Source organism: Pleurodeles waltl, chromosome 10 (genome assembly GCF_031143425.1).
Source record: "Pleurodeles waltl isolate 20211129_DDA chromosome 10, aPleWal1.hap1.20221129, whole genome shotgun sequence".
NCBI lineage: Eukaryota > Metazoa > Chordata > Amphibia > Caudata > Salamandridae > Pleurodeles > Pleurodeles waltl.
In genome coordinates this window covers 425,240,959-425,254,789 of record NC_090449.1, presented here as the reverse complement: position 1 = coordinate 425,254,789, position 13,831 = coordinate 425,240,959, and the positions used below count along the sequence as shown (strand labels likewise).

The window sequence follows — 13,831 nt, the reverse complement described above, 5'->3', positions numbered from 1 at the left end:
AGGTGGTGCTGTCAGAGTTGTGGAGAGGTTCCTTGATCTGTGCTGCGCTGCCTGTGAGATAACCGAATCAGGCTCTGGGCGACCTGCTAGGCAAGAAGGAGCATTCTCTGGGGCTTTATATTTCTTATCAAGTTTAGGTAGTAACGCAGGTACTGTAGCTGGATTACGCATGATCTTCAATGCCTGGATCCACACATAATGATAGCAATGGCCCTGATCATTTTCCTATAGGGCTAGTCGTGAAGAAAAAAGTCCTGTTGCATTGAAGGCATGGGTAGTTCAAATTTTGTGGCCGCTCTCTCTAAGAAGTTGTGGACACCTTTTAGGAAGTTGGCTCTGTATGTACTATTTCAAAGTATGAAATAGCATGCACAGAGTCCAAGGGTTTCCCTTAGTGGTAAGATAGTGGCAAAAAGAGATAATTCTAATGCTCTATTTTGTGGTAGTGTGGTCGAGCAGTAGGCTTATCAGAGGGTAGTGTTAAGCATATGTTGTATACACACAGGCAATAAATGAGGAACACACACTCAAAGACAATCCCAGGCCAATAGGTTTTTATATAGAAAAATATATTTTCTTAGTTTAAGATTTACAAACAATACTTTAAATGAAAGTTATTTCACTCAGGTATCTTAGGAACTTTGAATCATCACAATAGCATGTACAGTTTTGGCAAAAATGGCAATAAGCTATTTTACAAGTCAGCACAAAAAGTACACCCTCAGCGGCACAGGGGCGTCGGGTTTGCAATAGGTTTCAATGGGAGACACAGGGGTCTCTTCAGCGATGCAGGCAGGCAAGGGAGGGGCTCCTCGGGGTAGCCACCACCTGGGCTAGGGAGAGGGCCACCTGGGGGGTCGCTCCTGCACTGGAGGTCGGATCCTTCAGGTCCTGGGGCTGCAGGTGCAGTGTTTCCCTGGCGTCAGGTTCTTTGAAGCAGGAAGTCGCAGTCAGGGGGAGCCTCTGGATTCCCTCTGCAGGCGTGCTGTGGGGGCTCAGGGGGGTCAACTCTGGCTACTCACGGGCTCGCAGTCGCCAGGGAGTCCTCCCTGTAGTGTTGGTTTTCCGCAAGTCGAGCCGGGGGCGTCGGGTGCAGAGTGGAAAGTCTCACGCTTCCGGCGGGAAACGTGTGGTCTTTAAAAGTTGCTTCTTTGTTGCAATGTTGCAGTTTCTTTGGAAAAGGGCCGCTGTCCTCAGGAGTTCTCGGTCCTTTTAGATGCAGGGTAGTCCTCTGAGGCTTCAGATGTCGCTGGACCCTGGGGGACGCGTCGCTGTTGCAGTTTTTCTTGAAGTGGCGAGACAGGCCGGTAGGGCTGGGGCCAAAGCAGTTGGTGTCTCCGTTTTCTCTGCAGGGCTTCAGGTCACAGTCCTTCTTCGTCTTCAGGTTGCAGGAATCTAGTTTCCTAGGTTCTGGGGAGCCCCTAAATACTGAATTCAGGGGTGTGTTTAGGTCTGGGAGAGCAGTAGCCAATGGCTACTGTCCTTGAGGGTGGCTACACTCTCTTTGTGCCTCCTCCCTGAGGGGAGGGGGGCACATCCCTATTCCTATTGGGGGAAATCCTCCAAAATCAAGATGGAGGATTTCTAAAGGCAGGGGTCACCTCAGCTCAGGACACCTTAGTCCTGACTGGTGAGTGACTCCTCCTTGTTTTTCTCCCCTGGACTTGCTGCCAAAAGTGGGGGCTGTGTCTAGTTGGTGGGCATCTCCACTAGCTGGAGTGCCCTGGGGCATTGTAACACAAAGCCTGAGCCTTTGAGGCTCACTGCTAGGTGTTACAGTTCCTGCAGGGGGGAGGTGTGAAGCACCTCCACCAAGAGCAGGCTATTGTTTCTGTCCTCAGAGAGCACAAAGGCCCTCACCACATGGGGTCAGAAACTCGTCTCTCAGCAGCAGGCTGGTACAGACCAGTCAGTTCTGCATTGAACAATTGGGTAAAATACAGGGGGCATCTCTAAGATGCCCTCTGTGTGCATTTTGTAATAAATCCAACACTGGCATCAGAGTGGGTTTATTATTCTGAGAAGTTTGATACCAAACTTCCCAGTATTCAGTGTAGCCATTATGGAGCTGTGGAGTTCGTTTTTGACAAACTCCCAGACCATGTACTTAATATAGTACTTAATATGGCCACAACTGTACTTACAATGTCTAAGAATAGACACACTGTAGGGGCATATTGCTCATACAGCTATGCCCTCACCTGTGGTATAGTGCACCCTGCATTAGGGCTGTAAGGCCTGCTAGAGGGGTGACTTACCTATGCCACAGGCAGTATTTTGTGTGCATGGCATCCTGAGGGGGATGCCATGTCGACTTTGCCTTTTCTCCCCACCAACACACACAATCTGCAATGGCAATGTGCATGTGTTAGGTGAGGGGTCCCTTAGGGTGGCACAACATATGCTGCAGCCCTTAGGGACCTTCCCTGGTCACAGGGCCCTTGGTACCACTGGTACCTTTTACAAGGGACTTATCTGTGTGCCAGGGGTGTGACAATTGTGGAAACAATGGTACATTTTAGGTGAAAGAACACTGGTGCTGGGGCCTGGTTAGCAGGGTCCCAGCACACTTCTCAGGCAAGTCAGCATCAGTATCAGGCAAAAAGTGGGGGGTAACTGCAACAGGGAGCCATTTCCTTACACACCTCCTATGTCTTCTGGAGGTGATTCAACTACAGGTGGTGTTGAGGATACTGGCATGGGTAAGATGTGGCCATCCCATTCATCCTGATGGGGCTGAATTTCAACTTCATCCCTCTCCTTTTCAGAAGAAGATGGGTCATGCAGTGGTACCACCAGTGGAGAACCATGCGAGACTGGTGTTGTGGAAAACACTGTGGTTGAGGAGGAAGTGTTTTTGAGGATGAGAAGCGTCTGCAGAGGCTAGAGGTTGCAGCACACAGGAGTAGCTACTGGAGGGAAACGTGATCTGTAACCTGCCAGCATTGATAGTAGGTCAGATATAAGGGATGACAGAACACATAACATGTCTTGTTGATAGCATTGAGGCTGGTGACTTTCTTGAGACTAGTGGCGCTAATCATAATATTCATCCTCCTCAAAACAGTCCTGATATTTGACATGCAGCTCGGATGGACTTCTTGAAGGTCCATAAAGTCCATCTTCAGCAGACTCATCCTCCTCCAATAGGTGTGATGGCAGGAGCGTGGACACCTTGTTTGGTGATGTTTGTAAATGGTGTTAGGCATGTTTGCTTGATGGATTTAAGTTTTATCTGGGCTGTCGATGTTGCTCTCGAGAATAGGGGCAGGGTGGTGGGTCTTTGGATCATCAGTGTGGAAATCGTCGACGACTTAGTAGAATCCAGTGCAGTTAAGTCAATTGTAGGCAGTTGTTCCGTTGTCAAAGGTGGAGGCATTGTCAAGAGCCCTGTTGTCGACGGAAGAGGTGTTGACAAGATCTCCGTCAACAGGTGGATCGTCGACAGGTGCGTTGTCAACAAGAGTGACGCTAGGAGGGCTGTCGACAAGTGTGTCAATGGGACGACTGATGTTGGCAACTGCGGAGACGATGATGCAATGCTTATTGTAGATGGTAATGTAGGCTGTCAGACGATGACTTCGTCAGCATACATGATGCCACTGTTGAGACTCTAATTGTGGTAACCATAGACGTGGTAGGCGAGACTGTAGACAGCATCGTCGTAGATGGCCTTGGTGACGCAGAAACAGTCGACGGTACACCAATCGACTGTGCGGAAGCTGTTTTTTTTTTACCTTAGATGGTGGTGTTGGGGGCTGTGAAGTTGATTTCTTTGTAGATTCCAAAGAGAAATCTGACTTCTTTGTATGCGTGATTGTAAGTATAGCACATTTATGAGGAGATTTTAATGGGCTGCGATGTTTCTCAGAGACAGAGGATTTTTTGGATACCTTTTTTGGAGGTTTTGAAGAGGTAGGAGTGACTTAAACCTCTAACACGCTTCACTGGCGTTCTGGAAGAAGAAGTAGATGAAGTCTTGCTTTCTCCCTCAAAGACATGGTTATCTCTGGATTTGAACTTTTGCAGCCAGATCAGAAGTCTTCCCTCGCGGTCCTTTAGTTTTAGTTTAAAAAAAATACAACATATCTTACAGTCTAGTTTTGTGTTCTGGATAGAAGATTAGCCCCTGCCTTGCAACTCCTGTGATCGGGTACTTCTGTTTTGTTGTGCTGGTGAGGCCTCCTTGTGACTCCCTGTGTCCACTGCCTGTGGATCACATGTGGGGGCGCCACTGACTGCTGCTGGCCTTCCTGTATGCTGAGGGCCAGCCCTGCCTCCCCCTCCCCTCTGGGTAGTCTCCTGGACCATGCTGGTCCCCAAAACTCTGCAAATACTTCTTCAGCTCCTGCTTGTATTTGCCAGTGCTTGTTGGTGACCCAGCAGGTCACTGACCCACCTTTAATTCGGTGACAATTGAAGGACAGTTCGTAGGCAACTCCTGGGATCTTCTGCAGCTCCTGGAACTGGCAGCTGGACTTATTCTTCCACTGACTTGAAGGAACATCACCTCTAGGAGGTTGGGCTTTGCCACTTGCACCACCTGGGCACATTCAAGGGTGCTGGACTCTGTCCCCTTCCTTTTCAGCTCCTCGACAGCCGGAATCCGTCCCTGGGTTGAGTATAGGGTGCCACATCATAAACAGAGCCGGCCTCCTACAGGTAAGCCCTCTGTACCTAGTCACTGGGAACATTTGCTGTACATACCTCTGGTGTTTTCATCTTTCCCAGCTAAGTACCACACCCACCTTGGTTTGATTCACTATTTCACAGCTCACTTATTTAGTATATGGTGTAGCCCCACTATAGAGCCCTGCATATGTTATGATATTTCTGCTGGTTATTTTGTCTATGTACTCAGTGCAGAGATCTCCAAAATAAGATATAGCAATACTAGTCAAGTAGCAGTGCTGTAATAAAGTAACCTTTATTTTTGGAACACGTGTTTAGTTCGTTCATCCGAGTAAGTTACTGCAGGTGCTTTACAATCCTCCTGGATAAGCTTCAGCTGCTCGCCTCAGCTACCCCTAGAGAATGTTTGCTATTTGGACACCTACTCACTTATCTGTAAGGGTTGCCTGGACTCAGTATAGGGTGCCACAAACAGGTATACACCATAAACTGAGCCAACCTCCTACACCGTACCTCCTCCTGGACCTGTGCATCACTTGCACAACCGTGTCCCACAGAGTGTGGGAGTAACGGCCACAATACAAGGCTGGCAGAAGAAAACGTTTTCCCCTCCCAGAGTCCAGCCTTATGGGTTCCCTATCGGGGGGAGAGGGGAGGGAGTAGGGAATGAACCTTGGAATGCGGAGGCTTGGACCATCAAGCTCTCCCGGGTAGGGTGTTTGGTGAGGAAGTTTGGGTCTCCACGTAGTCCTCACAGGAGACCCTGTTTTGGATTTGGACCAAGGCCCCAACAGGACGTCAGTAAGGGAGACACTGAATGAAAGTAAGAGTTCTGATGAGGAAACTCCCAATTGCAACACTTCTGTCAAGATGTTAGTCATGACTGTCACCAAGAGCAACTGAAGGTTAAGGACTTCAGGTGCTTGCCGTACCACCATTGGATTTGGAGTTCCCTTGTCGGTTGCCACAGTAATAGGAGAAGCAGATCAGTATCTGGAGAAGTATCCAGTCCACTGACCTCACCCTGGTCCTCACACCAATCCATAGTTGGGTCAGGGAGGTGTAGAGTCGACCCAGGCACAGGCTCCAAGGAACCAGGCCTTGAATGCTGATGCTCCCTTGATGTCTGACGGACGAGGTGAAGTCTAAGATCTCTTCGACTTCTTGCTCTTCTTGTGCCCCGACTTACCTAACTGTCCAGAGGACACCAAGAATGGTAATGGGACTTTCCTCTCAACCGGGACCTCAATTGCCATAAAGTTGCATGCCGAGCTGCCATGGGCTTTAGATACCACTCCCTCAAAGCCTTCGAGTGCATGGCGATCAGAGCACGACTTTACCACCACAGGCAGACAAGGTGTGGTCCATCACCATCAGCAGATGAGATGCTCCGCAGGGCTTCAACCCTGTTTCTTTAGATTACATGATCTACGCACGGGTAGAAAATCCTCAAAAATTCGACAAAAGTTGAAAAAAGCCAGTCAAAAAATGGGTGAGGGGTAGTTCTTCTCTGGTTCAACATTGGCTGGTGCAGAAAAAAAAGAAGGGACACCAGCACCCCTATATAGGCATGGCAACGTCATTCTGGAATGGCTGACGACGCACTTGGAACAGATCGATGCAACCTGATGGTTGGCAGGGGCACTGCTAATAAATATCTTACTGATCCAGTTTGACACCTGGGAATTTCAAAAGTAAGGAATCCGCAACTATATGCGTTTCCTCATACACCAGGGACAGGCACAATAAACTTATACTTCACACTGGAATGGTGAACCACTTCTATAAAGTATGTAGGTATTTGGATGGGCACCAATACAGGTTATATTCTTAAGCTGGAAGACCAAAAGGAAAGTTGGTTAAAGCTGCTGCTGTCAACGGCTGTTAGATTGGGCTTAACTAAAATGGTAATACTCCCTAAATTATGATATCTTTTGAACATATCTATCCCAATGAATAAGTGCTTCTTTCAAACATTAACAACCTTGCTTACTAGACTAGTTAGGGGAGGTAAAAAAAATAATAAACTCAGAATATTCTGGGACACAATGACCTTACCTTTTAAACATGGAGGATACACCGCTCTGAATATGGAACTTTCAATATTTAAGTGCACAGCCCACCTCGTGCATTACTGGATACACCAGTCCAAGTATGGGGTCCACCTGGGGATGGAACAGAACGTGGCTCATGCCGCTCCCCTGGTGACCTCTGTCTGTTCCGCAACACACAGAAAGAAATCCATACTGTGCACAGCCCTGCCGTGGGCAAACCTTAGGAAATGGGCCATTTCCTAACATTGCATTCATCAGACACCTCATTAAATAAACACCCACTGTTCCCCATCCTGACAGAAGACAAGGCGAAATACCAGATGCCCAAGTTGGGTATTGCCAGGTGGGGTGATTTATATGGCAACAAAGTATCCATTACCTTAGAAGGATTCAGAACGCATCTGGAGCTCACCCCATTTGTCATCTTTCTATATCACAGAACCTGGAGGATTAGTAAGGTCACTCATAACTTTCCTCAAGAACAGGAATGTTTTAAACCACTCCAATTACTAATCAATGGTAAAATCAGTAAGCGAGACACACTCAAAGAAGTCAAACACAGATTTATAAAAATAACACAGACTTTTATAATAATTTAGACACCAAGATCATCAGTGTAGGAGGCTGGCCTGGCTTGTAGTGGGGATAAAGGGGCACTTACACTATGTACCAGGTCCAGTTATCCCTTATTAGTGTAGAAGAGGTGTTTCTAGCAGCTTAGGCTGATAGAAAGTAGCTATAGCAGAGCAGCTTAGGCTGAACTAGGAGACAGGCAAAGCTCCTACTATACCACTGGTGTCATATGCACAATATCATAAGAAAACACAATACACAGATATACTAAAAATAAAGGTACTTTATTTTTATGACAATATGCCACAAGTATCTCAGTGAGTACCCTCAGTATGAGGATGCCAAATATGCACATGATATATGTACACAATACCAAAAATATGCAGTAATAGCAAAAGGAAGTAATGCAAGCAATGTAAAGTTACAGTAGATTGCAATAGGAGCACAAAGGTATAGGGGCAACACAAACCATATTCTCTAAAAGTGGAATGCGAAACACGAATGGACCCCAAACCTATGTGAGCTTGTAGAGGGTCGCTGGGACTGTAAGAAAACAGTGAAGGTTAGAAAAATAGCCCACCCCAAGACCCTGAAAAGTAGGTGTAAAGTGCACCTATATTCCCCAGAGAGCACAGAAGTCGTGATAGGGGAATTCTGCAAGGAAGACAAACACCAGCAAAGCAACCAAAGTGGATTTCTGGACGAGAGTACCTGTGGAACAAGGGGACCAAGTCCAAGAGTCGCGGCAAAGTCGAGAGTGGGCAGATGCCCAGGAAATGCCAGCTGAGGGTGCAAAGAAGCTGCCACCGGATGGTAGAAGCTGTGGATTCTGCAAGAACGAAGAGGGCTAGAAACTTCCCCTTTGGAGGATGGATGTCCCACGTCGTGAAGAAGCTTGCAGAGGTGATCCCACGCAGAAAGACCGCAAACAAGCCTTGCTAGCTGCAAGGGTCGCAGTTAGGGTTTTTGGATGCTGCTGTGGCCCAGGAGGGACCAGGATGTCGCCACTTGGATGAGGAGACAGACGGGGCGCCCAGCAAGTCAGGGAGCCCTCACAGAAGCAGGCAGCACCCGCAGAAGTACCGGAACTGGCACTTGGAAGAGGAGTGAACTGGAGCTCACCCGAAGACACAAAAGGGAGTCCCGCGACGCCGTAGGACAACTCAGAAGGTTGTGCACTGCAGGTTAGAGTGTTGGGGACCCAGGCTTGGCTGTCCACGAGGGAAATCCTGGAAGAGTGCACAGGAGCTGGAGCAGCTGCAAATCACGCGGTACCCAGCAATGCAGTCTAGCGTGGGGAGGCAAGGACTTACTTCCACCAAACTTGGACTGAAGAGTCACTGGACTGTGGAAGTCACTTGGACAGAGTTGCTGAGTTCCAGGGACCACGCTCGTCGTGCTGAGAGGGGACCCAGAGGACCGGTGACGCAGTCTTTTGTTGCCTGCGGTTGCAGGGGGAAGATTCCGTCGTCCCACGGGAGATTTCTTCAGAGCTCCTGGTGCAGAGAGGAGGCAGGCTACCCCCAGAGCATGCACCACCAAGAAACAGGCGAGAAAGCGGCAGGAGAAGCGATACAAGGTTGCAGTAGTCGTCTTTGCTACTTTGTTGCGGTTTTGCAGGCGTCCTGAGCAGTCAGCGGTCGATCCTTTGGCAGAAGATGAAGAGAGAGCTGCAGAGGAACTCGGATGAGCACTTGCATTCGTTATCTAAAGAATTCCCCAAAGCAGATACCCTAAATAGCCAGAAAAGGAGGCTTGGCTACCTAGGAAGGAGGATAGGCTAGCAACACAGGTAAGAGCCTATCAGAAAGAGTCTCTGACGTCACCTGCTGGCCCTGGCCACTCAGAGCAGTCCAGTGTGCCAGCAGCACCTCTGTTTCCAAGATGGCAGAGGTCTGGAGAACACTGGAGGAGCTCTGGGCACCTCCCCTGGGAGGTGCAGGTCAGGGGAGTGGTCACTCCCCTTTCCTTTGTCCAGTTTCGTGCCAGAGCAGGGCTGGGGGATCCCTGAACCGGTGTAGACTGGCTTATGCAGAGATAGGCACCATCTGTGCTCATCAAAGCATTTCCAGAGTCTGGGGGAGGCTACTCCTCCCCAGCCCTGACACCTTTTTCTGAAGGGAGAGGGTGTAACACCCTCTCTCTGAGGAAGTCCTTTGTTCTGCCTTCCTGGGCCAAGCCTGGCTGGACCCAAGGAGGGCAGAAACCTGTCTGAGGGGTTGGCAGCAGCAGCAGCTGCAGTGAAACCCCGGGAAAGGCAGTTTGGCAGTACCCGGGTCTGTGCTAGAGACTCGGGGGATCATGGAATTGTCTCCCCAATGCCAGAATGGCATTGGGGTGACAATTCCATGATCTTAGACATGTTACATGGCCATGTTCGGAGTTACCATTGTGACGCCATACATAGGTAGTGACCTATGTATAGTGCACACATGAAATGGTGTCCCCGCACTCACAAAGTCCGGGGAATTTGCCCTGAACGATGTGGGGCACCTTGGCTAGTGCCAGGGTGCCCACACACTAAGTAACTTAGCACCCAACCTTCACCAGCTGAAGGTTAGACATATAGGTGACTTATAAGTTACTTATGTGCAGTGGTAAATGGCTGTGAAATAACGTGGACGTTATTTCACTCAGGCTGCAGTGGCAGGCCTGTGTAAGAATTGTCTGAGCTCCCTATGGGTGGCAAAAGAAATGCTGCAGCCCATAGGGATCTCCTGGAACCCCAATACCCTGGGTACCTCAGTACCATATACTAGGGAATTATAAGGGTGTTCCAGTATGCCAATGTAAATTGGTGAAATTGGTCACAAGCCTGTTAGTGACAATTTGTAAAGAGAGAGCATAACCACTGAGGTTCTGGTTAGCAGAGCCTCAGTGAGACAGTTAGGCATCACACAGGGAACACATACATATAGGCCACAAACTTATGAACACTGGGGTCCTGGCTAGCATGGTCCCAGTGACACATAACAAACATACTGAAAACAAAGGGTTTACACTATGAACACTGGGCCCTGGCTAACAGGATCCCAGTGAGACAGTGAAAACACCCTGACATACACTCACAAACAGCCCAAAAGTGGGGGTAACAAGGCTAGAAAGAGGCTACTTTCTCACAATCAGGTAAGTACTTTTTGAGTAATCCTTTCATTAGAAGTATTGCCACTTCCTGTTGTAGGATGGTGAGGTGATTCAGAAGGGAGAAGGTTGTAAATTGGGTTAAAGTGTAAAAGAATAGAAGAATATAGACTTTTTGTAGGATTGAACGGATTTGAAAGCCTTGCTGGTCCAAAGTAATGGCCTTCCAGGCCATACACCTGTTCTCAAACAGGCTGATAGCGAGCTTGTGGAGGTGTACTAGGTCTCCTTACCTGGTGGTGCAAGAGAGAAGAGGAGGTGGTTGCTGGGTAGATCCTCTGCCCTTTCCCCTGGCTATGTCCCTAAAGTATTTAACCAGAGGGTTTTGCTGCTGTTGGGGCCTTTTAGAGTTAGTGCTGTTCATAGGTCAATCCCATTGAGAAGCCCATTGAGAAGCCAAGAAAATGCCAAAAATGGACCAAGGGAGCTGGCTGTTGTTTTGCTGAACCTCTCCCGCACCAAGACCGCTTCATCTCCAAACAGGCACTTTCAGTCAAATGCACAATCCATGAGGTTGAACTGGACATCAGAAGAGAACTTTGATGTACAGAGCCAAGCATGCCTGTGGATTGAGACGCAGGTACCCATAGCTTGAGCATTGGAGTTGAAGGTGCCCAGTCCTCATTTTATTATGTGCTGTGATACATTATGGCTATCCTGGAAGGCATCTTGGACATGCACTCTCATCTCTTCTGGTACTTAAGACACCACCATCTGAGCCATACCCCACAGTGAATGGGTGTAGTGTCCTAGCAGGCAGAACACATTCAGGGACTTTAATGCCATGCTCCCCGCAGAGAAGGTCTCCTTCCCCAAGGCCTCCAAGCACTTGGACTGCCCGTCTGAAGGGGTCATCAGGAAGGTTTCAGTCTATTGTCCTGACAAACATGATGCCTTTATGGCCAGACTTTCAGGGTAAAGATGGGAGAAAGGAATAGAGCATCTTCTGAGGCAGCACTGAAGCAACAAGTTTGTTGACCCCTGGAGGAGGGCCTGTCCCTCGCTGACAGGATGGGATACAGGAGGGCAGTACGGTTTCTTTAGTTAGGAATGCAGAGGGGAGGGCTTCCGTGAAGACACTGAAGTTGAATTCCACTATAGGGTACTGAAGTTTCAGCATCTCAAGGGCCTTCTTTATTACAGAGTGAATCAACATCACTTCTGGCATGGGGGCCCAGCTGGAAAATCCATACTTGTCTCCGGGGAGGTGTCTGGCCACTTGAGGACAATATGCCTATATATTCCTGACCATGACCACTAATTTCATCGTTGTCCAAGGCATACAAGTCTAAAAGATCGGAGCCCAAAAATAAAATATTGTGGATCCTGCTATTTATGCATCTCTGAGTGACCTCTGTTGTGGAGCGACTTCAGAGACTGGCGTTGAATACGGTTCAACAACCAGGATAAACCATGCAACTGTGCACCAGACGTGAAGAAATTCCATTTTGGATAGCAAAAAAAAAAAAAAAATTAAAAGTGCCGGAAGCAGTGTTCCCCCACATAGGACCCCAAGATAAACCTAGAACCTAGAGGGGCATAAGGGCTAACATCACTATGCTCTCAGGTTTAGACATTAGTGTGTAGGTAGGAATCACTTGACCTCATGATTAGATCAGGATGGTGAGACTGTTTATATGTTTTACTCTAATGGTCACAAGCATCACTGTATTATGTTTCATCAGCCTCATAATCGCAGCTCATGCTCTTTATCAGTGAGTACAATTGCTTTAATAAATATTGAATCTTACTCTGCATCTTGTTGCCTGTCTCTGCATGTGTGAGACATTGTATAACTGAGAGAAAGGGATATGTTCTGTTCCACCACCAACTCCCTAAGGAGTAGAGTGTCATGTTTCTAGGCTGCCACAAATCACCTTTACTTTCTAGGTATGGGTGAGGTGCTGCTTGGCAGCCGACAAAGTCAGGTTGACAGCTTCCAGTCAGTGTGTGACCGACTTCTTCAGACACACATGTTGGTGCTTCCACCCTAAACTATGCAGTGTTGACTCCATGGTAAGAGTTTTATGACATGGCGCCACCAACATTTGGTCAGGCACAAATTTGCCAGATCTCTTGCACATCTTTTGCATGCTGATTGTATCCTAGTCACCTTATACGGAGACGTCCGTGGTATTAGGGAATAATTCTCCTCATCTCAATAGTTAGTACCCATCTTAGACTGTAGGTTATTCAAGCTTGAACCTTAAAAGTATTCCTCAAATTGGTGTTTCTATCTCTGAATCCCACCATCTTAAAATATGGTGGACCCTCAATGGGTAATAATTCCAGTTAATATGAAACAACCTCTCACACAACATTTATTAGCCAATTGGCTCACTGACGAAGGTCGGGATGTTACAGTTGTGGTAGAGGCACACGAAGCATACAGAACTGACATTTTACTTTCCTGGGTCACCTTTCTGGCAGCATATGGAAACAAACACCTTTTTCATAATTACACACTAGCAAACAAACCTGCACAATACAAGGGGTATGCATATTTAGAAATATTGTTTTCTTAGCAAGTACATTAGAATTGGTTTAAAGGCACCCTCCCACAAGTTGTACACAATATTAGATTACGTCTCTTAAGTAATGGCGGACCTACATGACCAGGATCAGCCACATACACACCACATCCTAATGTACAGAACATGCCTCTAAGTGGATTTATGTTGCTTATACAATAATTTAGTAGATATTTACAGATGCTTAATTCGTATTGTAGACCTTAAATGCCACCCCAGCGAGGGCTGCTCCAGCAGCACCACATTTGTCAACAACCATCCTCCCCTCATGCCTGGGTTGTATCAGAACTCCCAGTCTTGTGACTCCTGACATAACATGCGCGCAAAGGCCCTTAAAGAGCATGAGATGAAGCTCTCAATGGCCAGGGACGAGAAATGCCGTAGACGTTGCAGGTCTCGCTAAAGATTGCCACTGTCACACTTCAGGCAGTAAGAGAAGAAAACACAGAAACATTCTAAAGGCAAGTCTCTTCAGCATCCTTTGACACCTACAGAATCCTCTTCCTTAGAGCCGGAGCTGGTTGTCAAGGAGCAGGGTGACCCGTATTCAACCTAGAATTCCCAGAACGTGCTTGCCCTTTCGGATGGTTCCCGCAGTGGATAATTGTCACTTGGTGTGCAGTATTGTCTGCAAAATATACTACCACACACAGTACACCAATACTTCCGAACGTCCTGGAAGTGTTCAAACAAATTCAAGACAAGTAGGGGGCAGCACCTGCCCTGGATTGGGGGATGCAATTAATGGGCAAATTTGTCACAGGAACCTCAGTTAAATTAAGTAATACTAAAGGGGAAGTGGGTGCACTGGCAGTACACCAGTGGCTCCGAGAGATACTGCTGCAAGTTCAGGAATGGGAGCTGTCTAAAATTATTAACAAAAGTTATAGCAGTGTAGGT

General features: G+C 47.7%; 1 protein-coding gene across 3 annotated transcripts in view; it reads right to left on the bottom strand.

The window, feature by feature from the left end:
• Positions 1 to 13,831, bottom strand: part of WDR90 (WD repeat domain 90) — a 1,338,149-nt gene that overhangs the window by 551,775 nt on the left and 772,543 nt on the right. The gene's annotated exons all lie outside the window — the stretch shown is intronic.